Source organism: Macadamia integrifolia, unplaced genomic scaffold (assembly GCF_013358625.1).
Source record: "Macadamia integrifolia cultivar HAES 741 unplaced genomic scaffold, SCU_Mint_v3 scaffold2409, whole genome shotgun sequence".
Taxonomy (NCBI): Eukaryota; Viridiplantae; Streptophyta; class Magnoliopsida; order Proteales; family Proteaceae; genus Macadamia; species Macadamia integrifolia.
Window position 1 is genome coordinate 31502 of NW_024868697.1, and position 20629 is coordinate 52130.

General features: G+C 39.0%; 2 non-coding genes across 2 annotated transcripts; one reads left to right on the top strand and one right to left on the bottom strand.

Moving 5' to 3' along the window:
- Positions 1-11013: 11013 nt before the first annotated feature.
- On the top strand, positions 11014-11120 carry LOC122066477. Its single transcript, XR_006136368.1, has one exon. It is a non-coding gene; the product is annotated as a small nucleolar RNA R71 (small nucleolar RNA).
- A 3670-nt stretch (positions 11121-14790) lies between these two features.
- On the bottom strand, positions 14791-14897 carry LOC122066476. Its single transcript, XR_006136367.1, has one exon. It is a non-coding gene; the product is annotated as a small nucleolar RNA R71 (small nucleolar RNA).
- Between the last annotated feature and the right edge of the window lie 5732 nt (positions 14898-20629).

The window sequence follows — 20629 nt, forward strand, 5'->3', positions numbered from 1 at the left end:
TTTTGACTGATCAAGGGTGGAGGATAAACTGGCCTTGATAAAATGGTGTCGGGTGGCAATTTTCTTTTAGGGAATAGAATCCTGGATAAGAATGGATGGACCATAGGTGAATGACAGTTACCTAATGGCCTTTCATGCCAAATGGCAGTTCTTGGGGGACACAAACTATGATGATCTTTTAAGATACTTTGATTATTAATTTAAGAACTAATTTATTGCCTTAGATGGTTGAGACCACACTTGCACATGTTAAGTTGCCTATGTATCCTCAAAAGGAATCAGGTCTGCCGTAGTTCAGGCTATTCACCCTTTCAGACATAACATTTCTTGAGTTGATCCATATTAACCAGTCTGAGTATTTCTTCGTCGTTGTGGTCTAGGAGTTTCATAGATTTTCCTAGTAGAATTTCTTTAATAGTGAATGGGCCGCTCCAGTTGGGCCTGAATTTTTCTCTTGGAAGCTTGACATCAATCCCCAGCAGAGTCACCTTTGTGAGGGTAGGGGCCGGAGATGGATCCCCACCCTCTCTCCTCTCTCTCCCTTCATCTTTGTGGTGAGGGGGAGGTGTCTCGAGTCACGCACTTCGCTTGCTCAACACTGTCGTATCGTCGCTTAGAGATACATGGAGGCCTATTTCGCAAGGGTGTAAAATTCATCATTTGAGATGGGGGTTTTGATGATGGTCCAATTTGGGGATTGGGATCATGCAAATGGGGTTTGGAGTCACCACTTAGGGTTATGGGCCTAGGACTCGGGGGTGGGCCCAATTTTGAGAAAATGACCCAAAATTTGGTCTGGTCCAGAGATTTAGGGTAAGTGTCAGGTTACAGAGTTGGGAAGGTGGTAAGCACCCAATCTGCTCAATTCAACCGGTCTTCTTGCTAGATGCTTGAGAACGAACATTTTCCATAATTATTACTATTCCACATGTATGGCTAAGTTATCACACATATATACATTAATTGAATTCAAACTATTATATACACTAAAACAAGGCTTATTAGATGTCTACATTATGCTTAAATGGGGAGGGATATTATACCTGAATTTGACCCCTGTTTCGGGTCAAGAGGGGTGGGCCCCTGATTGGTACCGGCTCAGACTATCTTTCGTGTTCTCCTAGCTCAGGGGAAGATGGTCTTGACCTCCAACTTTCTTTCTTGAGAGATGCTAATTGTGATGGTATCTGGACAAAGTTTCGGCTAGGAACGGCTGCTTTCAGATTTGGACTCAGACAGAGCTTCGGTAGGGAAGACTATTTTCGGATTTAGATTTGGACAAAGCTTCGGCTAGGGAAGGCTATTTTTGGGCTTGGGATGAGGTGGCACTCTGGCAGAGCTTCCGCTAGGGATAGGCTAAGGAAGGGCTAGGCTAAGGTGGCACTTCGGTAGAGCTTCCGATGGGAATGGCTATTCCTGGAAAGATTCTAGTGACACTTAAACCGAGGTTCGACTAGGAAAGGTTATTTTTGGGCTTGGGATGAGGTGGCACTTTGACAGAGCTTCCACTGGGGATAGGCTAAGGGAGGGCTAGGCCGAGGTGGCACTTCAGTAGAGCTTCAGCTGGGAATGGCTAATCCTGGAAAGATTTCAGGGACACTCGGACAGAGGTTCAGCTAGGAAAGGTTATTTCTGAAAAAAAAAAAATAGGCTGACCGAAAACTAGATTAAAAAACTCCAAAATCCTGAAGAACACTTTGAAGATCCGAACAGAGTTTCAGATCTTAACAAAGATCTCTTCGTAGACCCGAAGAATCTAAAAAAAAGGGGGGGTATCAATCTCAAGAACACTTAAGAACACTCAAGAACACTCAAGAACACTCAAGAACACTCAAGAACATACTATTTTTGGCTAAAAACTTGATCTAACTAGGAATTTGGATTGAAAATCTTCAAGATCCCGAAGAACGCTTTGAAGATCTGAATGAGTTTTCGGATCTTAACGAAGATCGCTCTGAAGATCAGAAGAAAATCAAGTGGGGGGAGGGGAGGAAAATTTCACTCTGAAAGGGGATTCAAGTGTTTGTTAGTGTCCTTTTTCTAAGGGAGGGGGTATTTATAGTTCTTTTTCAACCAAGTAGGAGGGGGGGATCCCTTTATCTAGTAGACAAAAGGGGGGCTCTTGCCTAAAGTGAAGAGATATGGTTTTTGTCCAATGGGTAAAAGGGGGGTTGAAGGCAAAAATGGGTGGGGAGGGCTTTTGTCTAGTGGGAAAAATGGGGTTTTCGGAAAAAAATAGGAGAGAAAATTTTACTGGAAAAGGCAATTTTTAGAAAAGCGAGAGGAGAGAGAAAGTTTAGAAAAGGTAATTTTTAGAAAAGCGGGAGGAGAAAGAAGGTTTTGCCAGGGGTGCAAGTGATGTCATGGGTGTGTGAATGCATGGCTGTGCGAGCCATGTGCACGGTGTACGGGCCATGGGTGCACGGTGTGCGGGCCATGTGCTCATGGCGTGCAGGCACAGTGTGCATGGTGTGCAGGCCATGTGCACGGTGTGCGGGCCAGGTGTGCATGGTGTGCGGGCACAGTGTGCATGGTGTGCGGGCACAGTGTGCATGGTGTGCTGCTGGGGTCTGCACACTATGCGACAGGGCCACGCATAGTGTGCAGTGGGGCCGTGTACAGCATGTTATGGGGCGGTGCACAGTGTGTGATGGGGCCACACACAGCGTGCGGCAGGCCCGCTCATAGAGTGCAGCAGGCCAGCGTAAAATATATGGCAGGCCCGTGCACAGCATGCAGCAGGCCCGCGCACAGGTGTGCGATAGGCCGGTGCACAGGTGTGCGGCCAGGCTGGGCTTGGCTAGGCTAGCTGGGCTGGTTGGCTTTGCTGAGTTGGCTAGCTTGGCTGGGTTGGCTGGCTTAGCTGGGCCGGCCAATTGGGTAGCCGACTGGGCTGGTGTGCGCGACATACGCCCAAAAACACATGATTTTTTGGGAATGATTGCTGGAGATCCGTTGTTCCGATTTTGGCATACCATATATCGTCAGAATTGTATTTCTGAGCACTATCCATTTGTATGGTCATCTTGACTGGATTCCTTCATATATAAAAAGTCAAAATTGGACACCTTCCCTCTCGCATTAGGACTTCTAGGGTTTCAGACTCGGGAGTGTTTTAGGGTTATCTGGGTAGGTAGGGGATGAATTTTAGGGTGTTTGGGTCAGGTGAGGGATTTTTTCAGGTTTCCAACGGGACTGTCTGTGTGCGCGGCATGTGTGCGGGAAGATAAAACATACGCTCGATAAAACATGATTTTCTGAGAACGATTGCTGGATATCTGTCTGTCCAATATTGGTGTATCATATATTGTCAGAATCGTATTTTTGAGCACTATTCATCTATATGGTCATCTTGACCAGATTCCTTCATATGTAAAAAAGTCAAAATTAGGCCTTCCTCTCTCCCGCGTGGAGATTTTCAGGGTTTTGGGTATGGGAATGTTTCCATTAGTATCTCTGTCGATCAAAAGTCGGAAGTCACGTCCAAAATTCATATTTCATCATAGCCAGAGGAGGGTGACAAAATTAGGTGTCTACACCTACCTACCTGAATCAATGCTTAAACTTGAAAGCTTGGGTGATTTGAGATACTGCCAACCCTAAAAACCAGATTTGGAATGAACCAAATTTGAAATTTCTAGGTCTGGAGAAAACAAATCTTGAAAAAAAAAAACTAGAAAAAGTGATGCTCCATGGCTCATGATCTTGTCACCTAGATCTAAACCTTGAACTATAACTTAAAAATCACAACTCAATTGCATAAATCATAAACATTAAAGGCTGAATAAAAATAAAAGTGTTTTTACATTAATTGAAATAAAAATCTATTACAAAAGTGATTAAAGCAAAAACAAAGAAGATCAAAAATTAAAGAGAGTGAGAGAGGGAGAGAGAGAGAGCAACTAAAAAAAAAACCTAGAAGAAGAATGAAGTTTTTTCTCCTCCTCTTACATGAGTTGTATTTATAGGAAATAGGGAGGTAGGGTAACAAATTTCTCTTTCCTAAAAGGGGGAAAACCACAATTGGTAGGTGTGATCTTTTGAGACCAAAAGTGCTAAGGTGGAGGAGAGAGGAGAGAAATAAACTTGGAGAAATTTTTTATAATTTTTTTGCTTATTTTCTTTCCTTTTTTTTATTTTTCTTTCTCTTCTTTTTCTCCCTCTCTTCAAATCTTACGCACAACCTTTGTTGGCCGATTTTTTTTCTTTCCCTTGGACGATTTTTCTTCTTGCTTTGTGTGATTTGGACAACTTTTGTTGATGATGTGGAGGAGAGAGAAGATTTGGACAAGATTTATTTCTCCTTTTTTTTTTTCTTAGGCAAGAAACCCCTCCCACGATTTTCTTTGCTTTGAAGATTTGGACAATTTTCTAATTTGATGTGGAATCCCATCCATGCTCTTAGTGCTTTAAGTGAGTGAAAAGCAGGAAATCTTCAACAAAATTCTCCAAAAAAAAAAAAAAACAATTATGAGATTCAAACTTGAGACCTCCTTGTGAGCAAGAGAATTTTACACCACATAGCTCACCAACTACACTAGGTAGTTGTTGTTGGAGAGATATGACGTTCGATAATGCTTAAGGCCTTTAAAATACAAAACCTACAAAAAGAAAGTAAAACCCAAGGTAACTCCATTTTAAATATGTAAAAATGCATACTTTACTACTTAGATTTCACATATAAATGTGTTCATCAGAATTCCCCCACACTTAGACATTGTTAGTCCTCGAGCAAAACAAAAAGAAAAAAAAAATAAAATGTAAATAACAAAAAAACTAACTCACTTTTGTAGGAATCACAGTTGCATTTAGCATGTGCAACAAGCCTTTAAACCCCTGTCAGCCCTAGTGGACGAGTTGTGTTTCGTGGGTTTTTAGAGTGAATATACACCCAAAATTCAGAATAAACATGTGATACCCTACTTTCTAAACCCTGTCTAATTACTCGTATTGACTTAGTTTGATCATATAGGGACTAAATCAGAGTGAACTGATGCAAGTATCATATGGAACATGGTAGCAAGAGTGACCTTGAACTCGGATTGGCCTGACAAGACCAATTGGGTACCAAGTGTAATATGTGCACCCAAGCCTTGCACTTGCACACACCACGAGGCCATGTATAAGAAGTGAGGGTACGTGCTAGTAATTTTGGGTGCCTATGCAATTTAATTATTAGTATGAGTTGTCCCAATTAAAGTCCAAAAGGAACACTAGCAATGGCCTGACTAGAATGGTATACCCACCTGAGAATACCCACTTGAGTTACACTCACTTGATAATACCCATCTGAGATATACCCACCTGAGAATGGCCACCTAAGATGTACCCACCTATAACTAGAAGATATTTTGGGGGCCCAGGTATAAAAGGGGAGACATTTATTGTCTTTTCCCTCATTAATGGTAATTGGTCGGTGGGAGAGTAAAGAAGAGAGAGAAAGAAGAAGAAAGGGAAAAGAGAAAAGAAAAAAAAGAAGGAGGGGAATCGACCATGGAGCTTCACTGGAGCTCGGTCTTGGTATTTTGAGCTCGGATTAATGATTAGCTCACCGGAATCTTCGATTTGAGGTACGTATCTAAGAGTCTTTGAGAAAACCCCCTTTCTTAAACCCTTTTTTTGATTTTTGGGAAAAAACTCACTTGGATCTTGCTAATCTTACATGGATAATCAAATCTAAGGACTAATGGAAGGTGTGTACAATAATTTTGAAGGATTTGGAAGGAGTGTTGGTGAAAATCTAGAGTATTTGGAAGTTCTTGAGCAAAATAAGTGAAATTGGGGTTTCATTGGTGTTCTTAAGAATGAGGTAAGAATCTCCTTCTTTCTTCTGATTTGATCTTAAATCTAGGTTGAAGATACATGACTAGACCATAGATGAGAATTTTGAGTCACTGGTTCGACCCCAAACAAGTTCCCCAAGCCGAAGAGAAGATGGAGAAGAAGAGGGGGAAAACTTCGTTTCAAGACTAGGGGTGTTTCAGGCCCACCTGTCTTTGAGTTCTGGCCCACCTAAGTCCCAGAACTCAATTTCTGGGCTCTAGTGAAACCGGTGGGCTATGAAGCTCGCCTGTCTTTGTTTAGGCCCACCTGTCTTGGAGTTCTGGCCCACTTGAGTTCCCAAAACTCAATTTCTAGGCTCTGGTGTAATCGGTGGGCATGAAACCAATGGGCTATGAAGCTCGCCTGTCTGGCTCATACCCACCTGTCTTTCCAGAATGCCCAGAATGGGTCCAAATTGGATGGGTAACCCCTCATTTATGATTCTAAACCCAATTTTAGTGTTCAAACATGATGATTTTGACCCCAAAATAGTGAAATGATAAACCATTATGTTTATAATAGGTTACACTCATTATACGCGTACCCACACATCAGATCTCTTATGTGCCAGGTACAAGCACCATGCACATATACAAGTAAGTGAAGAGTGGACTCTGATTTAATTTCAGAATGTTATGCATCATTTAACATATGTTAGTCTAGCCATGTCATCCTGTCACTTGTGTGTAGACTAGACATCACATATATCATTTCATGCATTTGAATGTGCATGTACATAATATGCTATGCTTGTGTTATGATTGAATATTTAATTTGTCTTGATGTATGTTATAGAGGAATCTCATTTGGACATGATATGCATGCTAGATTTTAGATGCCGTAGTCGGCTTAGAAACAAGTGCATGGTGGCTCGTGGAATGGGATGCGGTGCCATCTTGTAATCGTACTATGCTCATGTAGAAGCATGCGACTAGGATTTATATACCCTTTGTGCTACGACCCTTTCCAATAGGGGTTTACGTGTTGGGGGACTATTGGGGGGAAGCATCAAGTTACGGTTGTCGAACTCCTACAACAGTTAAAAGTATGCACGGATGATCTCTAGAACATTTGGTAACCCCGGTGGTATATTCAGAGGGCCGATCGTACTGCTTTTATTTTGGGTGGAGCCACCTATTTACATTGTCATTTAAATTCATCGGTAGTAGGCTTGCATTTTAAATTTTGATACCAACGGTGTGCCTTCTCCGAAAACCCTATAGGCATATCACAGGATGGGGTTTGCGGCTCATACTCAAGGCATACGCGCACTATGATTGTGAGTAACACATAACCTATGACCTAGTAATGTTGTTGTTAGGCTAGTAGGATTAAAATGAATTTCATATATATAGGCGCATATATATTGTGACTGTTTGTGTGGTTTTCCTTGTGTGATCTTCTTTTCCACTTACTGGGCTAGTGAGCTCATCCCACGTGCACAACTCTTTTTAAGTGATTTTACAATTTATCCATTCGGATATCAAGAGTCGGGCCACACTATGGAGTTTCCCTCTGAGGACTGGTGGGTCCCTGATGAGTTCAAGCACAGTGCCGATTACACGTTTAAGGATTATGCTGTATGGAAGCACTGACTTCTGGCCTACATAGTTTCTTTTTTATTCTTTTTGATGTACTCCCTTTTGATTACTTGATGCTTAAATTGTTATATTTTTATGTATATATCATGCCCTCGGGCCCAAATGTATATAAATTTTATGACTCAATTTGGGTATTAAGTATTTAAGAAATAATTACAGGTATTATTACGAACAGGTCTTCCATTGAAAATACAGGTCTGATCTTAGTTTAGTAGATGTATGCTGTATTGCCAGTTACTGTATTGTTGATCCTAGCAGGTTTGTGAGTTAACCGGAGTTAACTCGATCACCAGCTCGGTTCTGTGCGAGCAAGGTGTGACAAAACAAATCCCAACCTTGGCTAAAGGTAAGGGCTATACCGATCTGGAGCAAAGATAATTCTTCTTACAAGGGACCTCCACACTTGAACTTTTATTACTCCATATCAACTCCAGGTACTAGCATATTTCTTAATTTGGAACTCACCTCGTCTCTTCCAAAACATCTTTATCTTAAGGCAAAACTACTTGTGAAGAAATAAGGAACCAAGGACTAAGGCATTGGATTGTTTTTGACAAAACATGTTACCAAGCATTAATGACATTTGCATATTTTTTTTTCTTTTTTCGCTTAATAAACTCTATTCTACTCCACTACTTTTGGCCTGAATGACATGGTAGAGCAAACACTAGACACGCAAGTTACTATGTAGCTTTGCTTTTTGCATATGCCCACATCGACAATGATGCCAGAGTTTTTTTTTTTTTCAGAAGTTTCCTCCCTAAGAGTTTCGATCAAGTCACCACGCTTCCTGAGGCACAATGCCTTATCTAGTTCCAAGGGAATCAACTCCTACTCTTCTTTATACCATATTTCATACTTCATTTAAATTATGTATTTGTCAACTCATGCTAAATTAAAAATAAGGTCTCAACTCCAAATTAAGTGTACAAGAAAACCAAAGACTTACATATGGTCCAACACCATAAAATAGGGGTCTCTTATTTTTTTAAATAAAGTCACATCTCAAGACACAGGCTTGTTTCTTTCTTCTCAACAGGGTTTTATATGTTCATGATGGGTATCTTAATCAAAACTTTTAATTTCATACATCAAGTAACCGAATGGTATATTCATTAGCCAAAAGCCAAAGTAGAACTTCATCCTTAGCAAGCTCAAAAACAAAAGGAAAAACAAACAAAACAAAGTGAAAAAAAGCAAAAACTAGTTTTCCTCCCACACAATTAAGTCATGCAATGTCCTCAATGTATGTAAAGAATTAAAAGCAAAGACAATGTAAGGGGGTCATACCTGGTTAAAAACTAGTCATCAGTGTAAAGAGGTTCATAGAGATCTATGACCTCTTCCAAAACAGAAGATGACAACTCAATGAAGGGCTTCAACTTATGGGTGATCCCAAATTTCTTAATGAGGGCCTCAAATGATCTATTGTAAAAATGCTTACCCCTATCAAAAATGTAATAAATGATCCCATTATCCATCTACTTTAGAATTTCATTTTGAATTGTTTCCTTCATCATTGGGTTAGCTCTCCTTTGGGGTTCCGTTGAAGGTACCCCTCAATGAGGTGACTATGATATTAAACAATAGAAGGACTAATTCCTTTGATGTCAATCATGGTCCAACCTAGGGCTTCCTTATTGTATTTTAACATTTAAAGTAATTCCTCTTCCTGGCTAGAAGTCAAATATGAAAAAAATTATTACTAGAAGAGCCACCCAATTGTTCCATATACTCTTGAAATTCAGAATCAAAATCAATATCAAAATATGTCTCAATGGAATCTGGAATTTCCTGGAGCATATGAACTTCCTTCTCATGGGATTTGGTTGCTTACCTAACCTAAAGACATTAAAATCCATAAAAGTGTTGCCAAAAGAAAGTTTTATGGTACCGTTCCTACAATTAATTATAGCATTGCTGATTGTAAGGAACAGTCTACCAAGAATAATTGGGATCTAGTCCCAAATGTTGGCAACTGGTTGGGTGTCTAAAATAATAAAATCAACAGGGAATAAAAATTTCTCAACTTTAAGTAAGACATCCTCAACCATCCCTTTAGGAATCTTAACAGATCTATCTGCCAACTGAAGAGTAGTTCCAGTGGTTCTCGTTGCTTATATACATGGTAAGGCAAAAGATTCACACTAGCAACAAGGTCAAGTAAGGCATGCTCAATGTAAGTGTTGCCTATGACACAAGCTATGGTAGGGCTCCCTGGATCCTTATACTTGGTAGCTATAGGCTGAGTAATTATACTTGTCTTCCAAGAACGCCTTTTTGGGCACACTAGTGATACGTTTGTGAGTACACAAATCTTTCAGGACCTTTCCATAGGCAGGGATCTGGGATATGGCATCCAAAAGAAAGATGTTCACTTCTACCTTTTTGAAGACTTCTCAATTTTTTTTTCATGGAAGCATTCTTCTTTTTGTTTACCAACCGATTAGGAAAGGGGATAGGAGGAACATAAGCATTGTTAGGATTTTGCTCTTTTTCAAAAGAACCATGTTTGGTTTCCTCAACCAAATCATCTTTAGTTGCTTTAGGTTCCTGGAGTAAGAGGTATGCTTATGTCTTCAAAAGAAGGAGAAAGAAGGAGAGTTAATAGGAGTAATAGATGGAGAAGATTTAGGAACACTTTGTTGGTACTCTTGGCCACTCCTAAGAGCATAAACAACATTGCATTGATTGGAAGGCTCTTGTTGTGGACTTTCTTGAATTGAATTCAACTGATTTGGAATTGGTTGATGATTCATATTCTTATTTCTGGGATTTGATTTGTGTGACTAGGCATCTTCCCTTTCTCCCTTTCATACAAAACATTAGCAAGTTGGGTGATTTGTTTCTTCATATTATGTTGGCTTGTCATGAAAGTACTCATGAGAAGTTCCATGGTTTTCTCTAAAGAAGAAAGCCTAGCCAAATCACCACCTCCTCTCATGAATCCTAAAGGTTGATTTATAGGAGGTGGTGGAATAGCAGATTGAGTGGGGATCCTAAAGTTGTTCTGTTGATTGGGGGGCATGTTCCTTTGATTGGCTTGTTGGGGAATAAGCTGCCCTTGACTCAAGGGTTGAAAATTAGGACCAACTTGATTATTGGCTTGATTCCAAGGGAAGTTAGGATGGTTCCTCCATCCTAGATTGTAGGTTTGACTATAAGAGTTGTTTTGGGACATGGCATTCACATTTTCAGGACCTATATTTAAACCATTCACACGAGAAATATTAGGGCACTCCTCCATCACATGAGTGGGAGATTGGCACCAACTACATATAAGCACAGAATGATTTGTTTGGTTCAGTTGGGCAGGTCCTTTGACTACTATGGCTTCGAGTCTCTTAATAAGACTCTCAAGTTGAGCCTCTTTGGCCACAACATCTTCTACAAGGTAACCCTTATTTGTCCTCTCAATTTCTTGAGTAGACTCTCATTCTCTGGTTTTCTCAGCCAATTCAAGTAAAAGTTTCAAGCGTAATCTTCATTTGTAAAAGTTGTAAAACCTTTGCGGCATATAGAATCTAACAAGTGCTTGGTCTGATAATCAATGCCCTCATAAATGATTTGACAAAGTTGTCATATATAAATTCCATGGTGAGGGCATTCCTGAAGGAGGTCCTTAAATCTCTCCATAAATTTGGAGAATGACTCACTAGGTTTTTGCTTGAATTGAAGAATGTCACTCCTAAGTTTATTGGTTTTATACAAAGGAAAGAACTTTTCAGGAATGCTATAGTAAACCCATCCCATGTGGCAATGGAATTGGTAGGCAGACCATAGAGCCATTTCTTAGCTTGGTCCTTGAGCGCAAAAGTTATGAACCTTAATTTTACAGCATCAGTCAACTGTTGGACCTTAATCAGAACACAAACCTCCTCAAATTCCCTAAGGAATAGGTATGCATCCTCAGAGGGCAGCCCATGGAAGTGGGGCAACATAGTGATGTACTAAGATTTGAGCTCAAAATTATTGCCCTGAGCTTGTGGTAGAACTATGTAGGAAGGTTGGTGATGAGCACATTTATGTGTGAAATCTAGTGTAGTAAAACATGCATTTTATATATTTAGATTGGAGCTACCTTGGTAGGGGTGTCAACCGGTCGGGTCGGTCCGGTTTCGATCGGGCTTAATCGGGCTTGAAGACTTTCAAAGGTCACACCGTGTCCGCCCATTTAACTAATCGGCTTAGTTATTGAGGGCATGGTACACTTTATATTCGGTCCGTCTGCCTCGGGTTATAATCGGGCTACTTTAATCGAACTTTAGTCCGGCCTTAACCGGGCTACGGACATGTTTAATGTTAAACGGACTTTAACCGGTTTTTAAACGGCCCCTCTTTAAAATGTGCTCTTATATTCCGGCCCACTCATGCAAGCCCAAAAAAATAACAATAAATCAATAAATGATACCAAATATAACAATTATTTAAAATGTGAACATGTCTTTACCTTTTAGTTTTTATTCTTTAATTTGGGGGGTAAAATAGGTATTCTACAATCATTAAAGGGTCGGGCCAAGTCGGTGCACAATAGGCCGGTCTCGATCAGGCGTTATTCGATCGGTCTCGATCGGGTGCCCGACAGTCCAAGTAGTAAAACTGAGACCGACCATTTATAAACGGGTCGGGTTCAAGCCCAACATGTTTAATAAACGGTCCGGGCTGGGCCGATCTATAAACGGTCGGTCCCGATCAGTTTAGTCAGGTCAGGCCACGAATTGACACCCCTATACCTTAGGTTTTACTCTCTTTTTGTAAGTTTTATATTTTTAAGGCCTTAAGGATTATTGGGTGCTATATCTCCAATTTTACACATAAAGATGTCCTATTTCTTTTCATGGTTGCGAAGAGGATGAAATTCTGAGCAAGATGAAAGTGCTCAATTGCAAGTACACGTTCATTTGGTCAATCGTACAAGTGATTATTCTTTTTGGATCAGAAAAATAATAATGGATCAGAACTGAACCGAGATGTAGAACTAGCCCATTTGCAGTTGTCCCAAGGGTATAAGGAATATTTCAAATGCCAACAAGGATCGATGGACCACATCCTTATGTGATTGAAGATTCATTTTTTATAACAATAGCTTCCTAGCGTAGTTGGTGAGTTGTGGTGTGAAAAATCCCTTGCTTATTAGGAGGTCTCAAGTTCAAACCTCTTAGCTGCCATTTTAAGAGAGAGAAAATAAAGAGAAAAAATAAGAAATAAGAAAAAAATAAAAGAAAAGATAAGGGCATGGATGGAATTTTCCATTAAAATAGAATATTATCCAAATCCAAGCAAGAAAAATAGGCCAAAGGGGGTTTCTTGTGCAAGAAGAGAGAAAAACAGAAAATGGGAGAAAAAATAGGAAGAAAAAGGCAAGAAAAATCATGGGAGATCTCTCTCCACACATTTTCTCTCTTCTCTCTCCTCCACTTCATCAACAAGATAAAAAGAATATTTTTTTATAAGCTAAAATCATTAGCTTCCCTCCCCCATTCTCTATATAATAGAATTAGCACAAGGGGAGGAGGCACTTCATTCTTCTTCTAGGGTTTTTTCTTAGTTGCTCTATCTCTTTCTCTAGCCCTAGCTCTAGGTTTATGCTTTAAACACTTATGTAAGTTCTTTTTATTCAATTAATGCAAGCACTTTTGTTTTTTATTCAGTCTTTTATTTTTATTGTTTAAAAAATTGAAGTTGTAGTTTTCAAGTTCTAATTCTAGGCTTAGTTCTAGGTGACAAGAACAAGCTATGAAGCATGTATTTCAAGTTAAATTTTTTTCTTCAGATTTGTTTTCTCTAGTACTAGAAATTACAGATTTGGTTTATTCCAGATCTAGTTTTTAGTACTAGTAGTATCTTAAATCAATCAAGTTTTCAGTTCAAGGGATGAAGTTCAAGTAAGTAGGCTCCTTCAGTAGTCTTCTCTTCCCCCTCTCATTCCCTCTTTTGACTACCCTTTCTTTCTTAATCTAGGATTTTAATTTCAATCATTACATTGTTGCTATCCCTTTCCCCCAAGGTTCATGGCTAGCTTATGTGTTGGCTTTGCCCCTCCTAACCATAGAACCATCATTTTATTGTTTTTATTTTAATTGTCTCCCTTTCCCTAAAGCCAAGTAGAGTAACCCTTGTAAGAGTGACTCTCTGGTCAAGTAGGAAAGCTCATATTATGATGCATCCCTTAGGCTAAGTAGAGAAACCTACTTTTGAGTCTCTCTCTAGCTTTATCCCCTTTCTTTTACTTTATTTTTATTTTAGCATTTTTTTCTTCATTGCTTTTTAATTGCGTGGGCTGTTTATTTTCAACTATTTATTTATTTAATTTTAATTGCGTGGCTTGCGTGTTTAAATTCTTAGATGACGAATGGTTAGGACATTATTTTAGATACATATGTTTAGGACGGTAATTAGAATTAGATCACAATCATTAATCGGTTCACTTTCGCATTATTAAAAGAAGCAAAAAAAATAAAGTGGCTGCTCTCCCTGTATTCAATCCGTAGCTACGCTGATCCGTATGCTTGTGGTTATATTTTAAAATATCAAACAAGTTTTTGGCACCGTTACCAGGGAGATAATTCCATATTATTTTTTGCTTTCTTTTGGTAAATCGGAGTGCTTTGTTTGCTTTGTTTTTTTTTTCCTTTTCTTTTATTAAATTCCTGAGAATAACTTGTAATAATAGTTGTATCGATGGAGGTCGCCATGCCTCACAGTATGATAAAGACAGGTTTCGCCCTGTAATAGTACCTCAGGAATTGACCTGAGCAACCACGGATCCCTGTCAGTAAGCTCCCAAAAAGTAAAAAACTAAATCAAAAAAATTAAAAAAAAAATAAAAAAAGGGTTTTGCTATCCATTCTTTTGTGCTTGTCTTACTCTAGTTGTAGGTAGTTTTCTGTTCATGAGTGTTAGGTGGGTACATAATACTAAGAATCGATTAGAAAGAAGAGATCCAACAAGTAGTGACCCTATACGTTTGCTCTCGTTAAAACTTTTCAATATGAGAGACCAACATCAAAACCCTTCACCTAAATCTCTAAAAGATAGGTTTTACCCTGCTAGAACAGCCCAACCTTCCTGCATAGTTTTACCACAAGCCCAGGGCAATAATTTTGAACTCAAATTTCAATACATCACTATGTTGCCCCACTTTCATGGGTTGACCTCTGAGGATGCATACCTATTTCTAAGGGGATTTGAAGAGTTATATGTTCTAATTAAGATCCAACAGCTTTCTGATGATGCTGTTAAGCTTAGGTTTATCACTTTTGCATTAAAAGACCAAGCTAAGAAGTGGTTGCATGGGTTTCCATAACCTTATGGGTTGTCCACAGTTGTCTTCCTTAAGGAGTTTTTCCCAACTCACAAGACCAATAAGCTTAGAAGTGATATCCTTCAGTTTAGGCAAAAGGCTAGTGAGTCATTTTCCAAACTTAAGGAGAGATTCAAGGATCTACCCAAAGAATGCCCTCACCATGGCTTAGATTATGGCATTTATGTCAAATAACTTATGAGGGTATTGATTACCCAACTAAACAAATGATAGAGTCTATGTGCCCTGAGGGATTCACATCCTTTACAGATGAAGGAAAGGTATGAGAATTCTAACTTGACTTAGCTGATAAAATCCGTGAGTGGGAATCAACCCAAGAGAGTGAAAGAACTATAGGAGGAAAAGGATATTTTGTGGATGAGATATTAGCCAAGAAAGCCCATTTGGATAGCCTAATCAAGAGGATTAAGGTTATTGTTCTTAGCGAGCCATCATCAGTCAATTTGGTTAAGATTTGTGCTTGGTGCCAGTCCCCTGGATATGTCATAGAAGGATGCCCCAACACCTCTGGGGGCACTTTTAATGATAGTGTTAATGCCTTATACCAAAATAATCCATATAGTAACACCTACAATCCAAGATGGAGAAATCACCCAAATTTCTCTTGGAATCAGGGCAACCAAGCAGGGCCTTCCAATTTTCATAATCAAGGTCAACCTGGACCGCAAAGGCCTCCTTTTGCATAATAATATTTTTCCCAAAATACTTTTCCTAGGTAAAATGTAGGACCTCAGGCTAGTTTTCCTAGGGCCCCTTTTCTATCATCTTATCAGTAACCCCCTGGGTTTACCAATACTGGAGAGGCAAGTAGAATAAGTGACTTGAAAAAAAATATGGCCCTCCTCATAACAAGCCATCAAAATCTTACGAGAGAACTCACCCAAGTTATCTCAATTATGCATGAGAGGGAGAAAGGTACTTTATCCAGTCAACCAGAGCCTAATCCTAGGCATCATCAGCCTGTTAGTTCACAAGCACCAACTAATGTACCACTGAATATAGTACAAGGTCAAACCCAACAAGGGCCCTCTAACCAATGTAATGTTGTTTATGTCCTTAGGAGTGGTAGAAAGTACCAACAGAGCATTCTTAAATCTTCCCCATCTATTACTCCTATTAACTCTCCTTCAGTTGAGGATACAAGTATGCCTCTTGTTCCAGGTTCGTCTGATTAACCTAAAGATTCCTAAAGGGATGGTTGAGGATGTCTTACAAAAGGTAGGGGAATTTATTTTCCCTGTTGATTTCATTGTGTTAGATACTAAGCCCTTCTCAACCAAGGATGAGATCCCAGTAATTCTAGGAAGACCATTCTTGGCTATTAGTAATGCATTAATCAACTGTTGGAATGGTTTTCTAAGGTTATCTTTTGGCAACCAAAACATGTTTAGGATAGGTAAGCAACCACATATGGAAGAAGAGATCAATATGCTTGAGGATTTTTTTAGATTTTTCTGATGATTTAATATCAACTTTGATATTGATTTTGATTCAGAATTCCAAGAGTGTATGGATGAGTTGGATAATGATAGTGAAAATTTCTTTTCTGAAGTCTTGAGTCTTCACACACACCTGTGGAGCTCTTAGGACCCCTTTCCAATTTCATTCTTAAACCTTCCATAGTTGAGCCCCCTAAGCTAGATCTTAAGGAGTTGCCATCTAATTTGAGGTATGCTTTCCTAGGGTCTGACCAGACTCTTCCTGTAATAATTTCTTCAAATTTGACTTCTAGCCAGGAAGAGGAGTTACTTAAAGTGTTAAAAGATAATAAGGAAGCCCTAGGTTGGACCATGGTTGATATCAAGGGTATAAGCCCTTCTATTGTGCAACATCATATACATCTTATAGAGGATTCCAAACCATACACGAAACCCCAAAGAAGAGCTAACCCAGTGATGATGGAAGCCATTAAGAAAGATATCCTAAAGCGCTTGGATCATGGAATAATTTATCCTATTTCTGACAGCTAATGGATAAGCCTAGTTCATGTAGTACCTAAGAAGTCTGGGGTGACTGTAGTTCCCAATGTCAATAATGAACTATCCGGGGTTGCTTAACTCAATTCCTGAGGTACTACTGTAAGGTGAAACCTATCTTTATCACACTATGAGGCATGGCAACCTCCACTAATACAACTATTATTGCTAGTTGTTCTTCTTGGGAATTCAATAGAAGAAAAAGAAAAACAAAACAAAGTAAATAAAGCACTCTGATTTACCAAAAGAATATGAAAATTAACATGGAACTGTCTCCCCAGTAACGGTGCGAAAAACTTGGTAGGATTTAAAATATAATCGCAAGTGTAGGGATCAGTCTAGCTACGGGTCGAACACAGGGAGAGCAATCACTTTATTTTTGGCTTCTTTTAATAATGCGAAATCTTTATTTCTATGATAAGCACATTCTGCGTAAATCTTTTGTAATTGGTGATAAGGTCTTATTGTATAACTCTCGATTGCATCTTTTCCCTGGTAATCTTAGATCCCGATGGGATGGCCTATTTATTGTCCATAATGTATATATCCCCACAGGGCTGTGGAGATTCTGAATCTAGGAACATGGGTAATTTCGAAGGTTATGGTTAGCGTTTGAAATCGTTCCTTGAGTTTTCTATTACTGGTAGTGAAGAGGTCATGGATCTCCATGAACCTCTTTACAATGATGACTAACTTTTAATCAGGTATGACCCCTTGCATTGTCTTCGCTTTTAATTCTTTCCATACATTGAGGACATTGCATGACTTAAGTGTGGGGGAGGGAAACCAGTTTTTGTTTTTTTCACTATGTTTTGTTTGTTTTTCTTTTTATTTTTGAGCTTGCTAAGGATGAATTCCTACTTTGGCTTTTGGCTAATGATCATACCATTCGGTTGCTTGATGTATGAAAATAAAAGTTTTGATTAAGGTACCCATTTTGAACGTATAAAAAACCTGTTGAGAAGAAAGAAACAAGCCTGTGTCTTGAGATGGGACTTTCTTTTGAAAAATAAGAGACCCTTGTTTTATGGTGTTAGACCAGATGTAAGTCTGTGGGTTCCTTGTACTTTTGATTTAGAGTTGAGACATTCTTTTTAATTTGGCATGAGTTTTGCAAATGCACAATTTTAAATAAAATGTGAAATGCGGTATAAAGAAGAATAAGAGTTGATTCCCTTGGAACTAGACAGGGCATTGCGCCTCAGGAAGCGTGGTGTCTTGATCGAAATTTCTAGGGAGGAAACTTCTGAAAAAACTCTAGCATCACTGTCTTTGTGGGCATATGCAAAAAGCGAAGCTACATATTAACTTGGGTGTCTGGTGTTTGCTCCACCATGTCATTCAGGCCAAAAGTAATGGAGTATAATAGAGTTTATTAAGTGAAAAATGGAGAAAAAAATGTGCAAATGCCATTAATGCTAGGTAACATGTTTGGTAAAAACACTCCAACGCCTTAGTCATTGGTTCCCTATTTTTTCACAAGTGGTTTTGCCTTAAGATAAGGATGTTTTGGGAGAGACGAAGTGAGTTCCAAATTAAGAAATATGCTAGTGCCTAGAATTGATAAAGGGTAATAAAAGTTCAAGTGTGGGGGTCCCTTGTAAGAGGAATGATCTTTGCTCTGGATCGGTATGACCCTTACCTTTAGCCAAGGTTGGGATTTATTTATTTTGAATTTTGGGTGTATATTCACTGTAAACACCCACGAGACACAACTCGTCCACTAAGGGTGACCTAGGGGTTTAAAGGCTTGTTGCATATGCTAAGTGCAACCGTGATTCCTACGAAAGTGAGTTAGGTTTTTTTTTTTTATTCTTTTTCTTTTTATTTTGCTCGAGGACTAGCAAAGTGTTGGGCAACTCTAGTAGGGTAGAACCTATCTTTCAGAGATTTAGGTGGAGGGTTTGGCTATTGGTCTCCTATATTGAAAGGTATTGTTGAGAATATAGGTATAGGGTCACTACTTGTTGGATCTCTTCTTTCTAACCAATTCTCAATATTAAGTATCCCCTAGCACTCATGCAACAGAAAACTACCCACAACTAGAGTAAGACAAGCACAAAAGAATGGAAAGAAATTTTTTTTTTTTTTTTTTTTTTTTGGCTTTTTGGTAGCTTACCGGCAGAGATCCGGGGTTGCTTAATTCAATTCCTGAGGCACTACTATAAGGTGAAACCTGTCTTTATCATACTATGAGGTTTGGCAACCTCCACTAATACAACTATTATTGCAAGTTGTTCTCCTCGGGAATTCAATAGAAGAAAAAGAAAAACAAAACAAAGTAAATAAAGCACTCTGATTTACCAAAAGAATATGAAAATTAACATGGAACTGTCTCCCTAGCAACGGTGCCAAAAACTTGGTAGGATTTAAAATATAATCGCAAGTATACGGATCAGTGTAGCTACGGGTCGAGCACAGGGAGAGCAATCACTTTATTTTTGGCTTCTTTTAATAATGCAAAATCTTTATTTCTATGATAAGCACATTCTGCGTAAATCTTTTGCAATTGGTGATAAGTTCTTATTGTATAACTCTTGATTGCATCTTCTCCCTGGTAATCTTAAATCCCGATGGGATGGCCCATTTATTATCCATAATGTCTATCCCCACAAGGCTGTGGAGACTCTGAATCTAGGAACATGGGTAATTTCGAAGGTTATGGTTAGCGTTTGAAATCGTTCCTTGAGTTTCCTACTACTGGTAGTGAAGAGGTCATGGATCTCCATGAACCTCTTTACACTGATGACTAACTTTTAATCAGGTATGACCCCTTGCATTGTCTTCACTTTTAATTCTTCCCATACATTGAGGACATTGCATGACTTAAGTGTGGGGGAGGGAAACCAGTTTTTGCTTTTTTCACTTTGTTTTGTTTGATTTTCTTTTTATTTTTGAGCTTGCTAAGGATGAATTCCTACTTTGGCTTTTGGCTAATTATCATACCATTCGGTTGCTTGATGTATGAAAATAAAAGTTTTGATTAAGGTACCCATTTTGAAAGCATAAAAAACCTGTTGAGAAGAAAGAAACAAGCCTGTGTCTTGAGATGGGACTTTCTTTTGAAAAATAAGAGACCCTTGTTTTATGGTGTTAGACCAGATGTATGTCTGTGGGTTCCTTGTACTTTTGATTTAGAGTTGAGACATTCTTTTTAATTTGGCATGAGTTTTACAAATGCATAATTTTAAATGAAATGTGAAATGCGGTATAAAGAAGAATAAGAGTTGATTCCATTGGAACTAGACAGGGCATTGCGCCTCAGGAAGCATGGTGTCTTGATCGAAATTTCTAGGGAGAAAACTTCTGAAAAAACTCTAGCATCACTGTCTTTGTGGGCATATGCAAAAAGCGAAGCTACATATTAACTTGGGTGTCTGGTGTTTGCTCCACCATGTCATTCAGGCCAATAGTAATGGAGTATAATAGAGTTTATTAAGTGAAAAAAGGAGAAAAAATGTGCAAATGCCATTAATGCTAGGTAACATGTTTGGTCAAAAACACTCCAACGCCTTAGTTATTGGTTCCCTATTTTTTCAGAATTGGTTTTGCCTTAAGATAAGGATGTTTTGGGAGAGACGAAGTGAGTTCCAAATTAAGAAATATGCTAGTGCCTAGAATTGATAAAGGGTAATAAAAGTTCAAGTGTGGGGGTCCCTTGTAAGAGGAATTTTCTTTGCTCTGGATCGGTTTGACCCTTACTGTTAGCCAAGGTTGGGATTTATTTATTTTGAATTTTCGGTGTATATTCACTGTAAACACCCACGAGACACAACTCGTCCACTAAGGGTGACCTAGGGGTTTAAAGGCTTGTTGCACATGCTAAGTGCAACCGTGATTCCTACGAAAGTGAGTTAGGTTTTTTTTTTTTATTCTTTTTCTTTTTATTTTGCTCGAGGACTAGC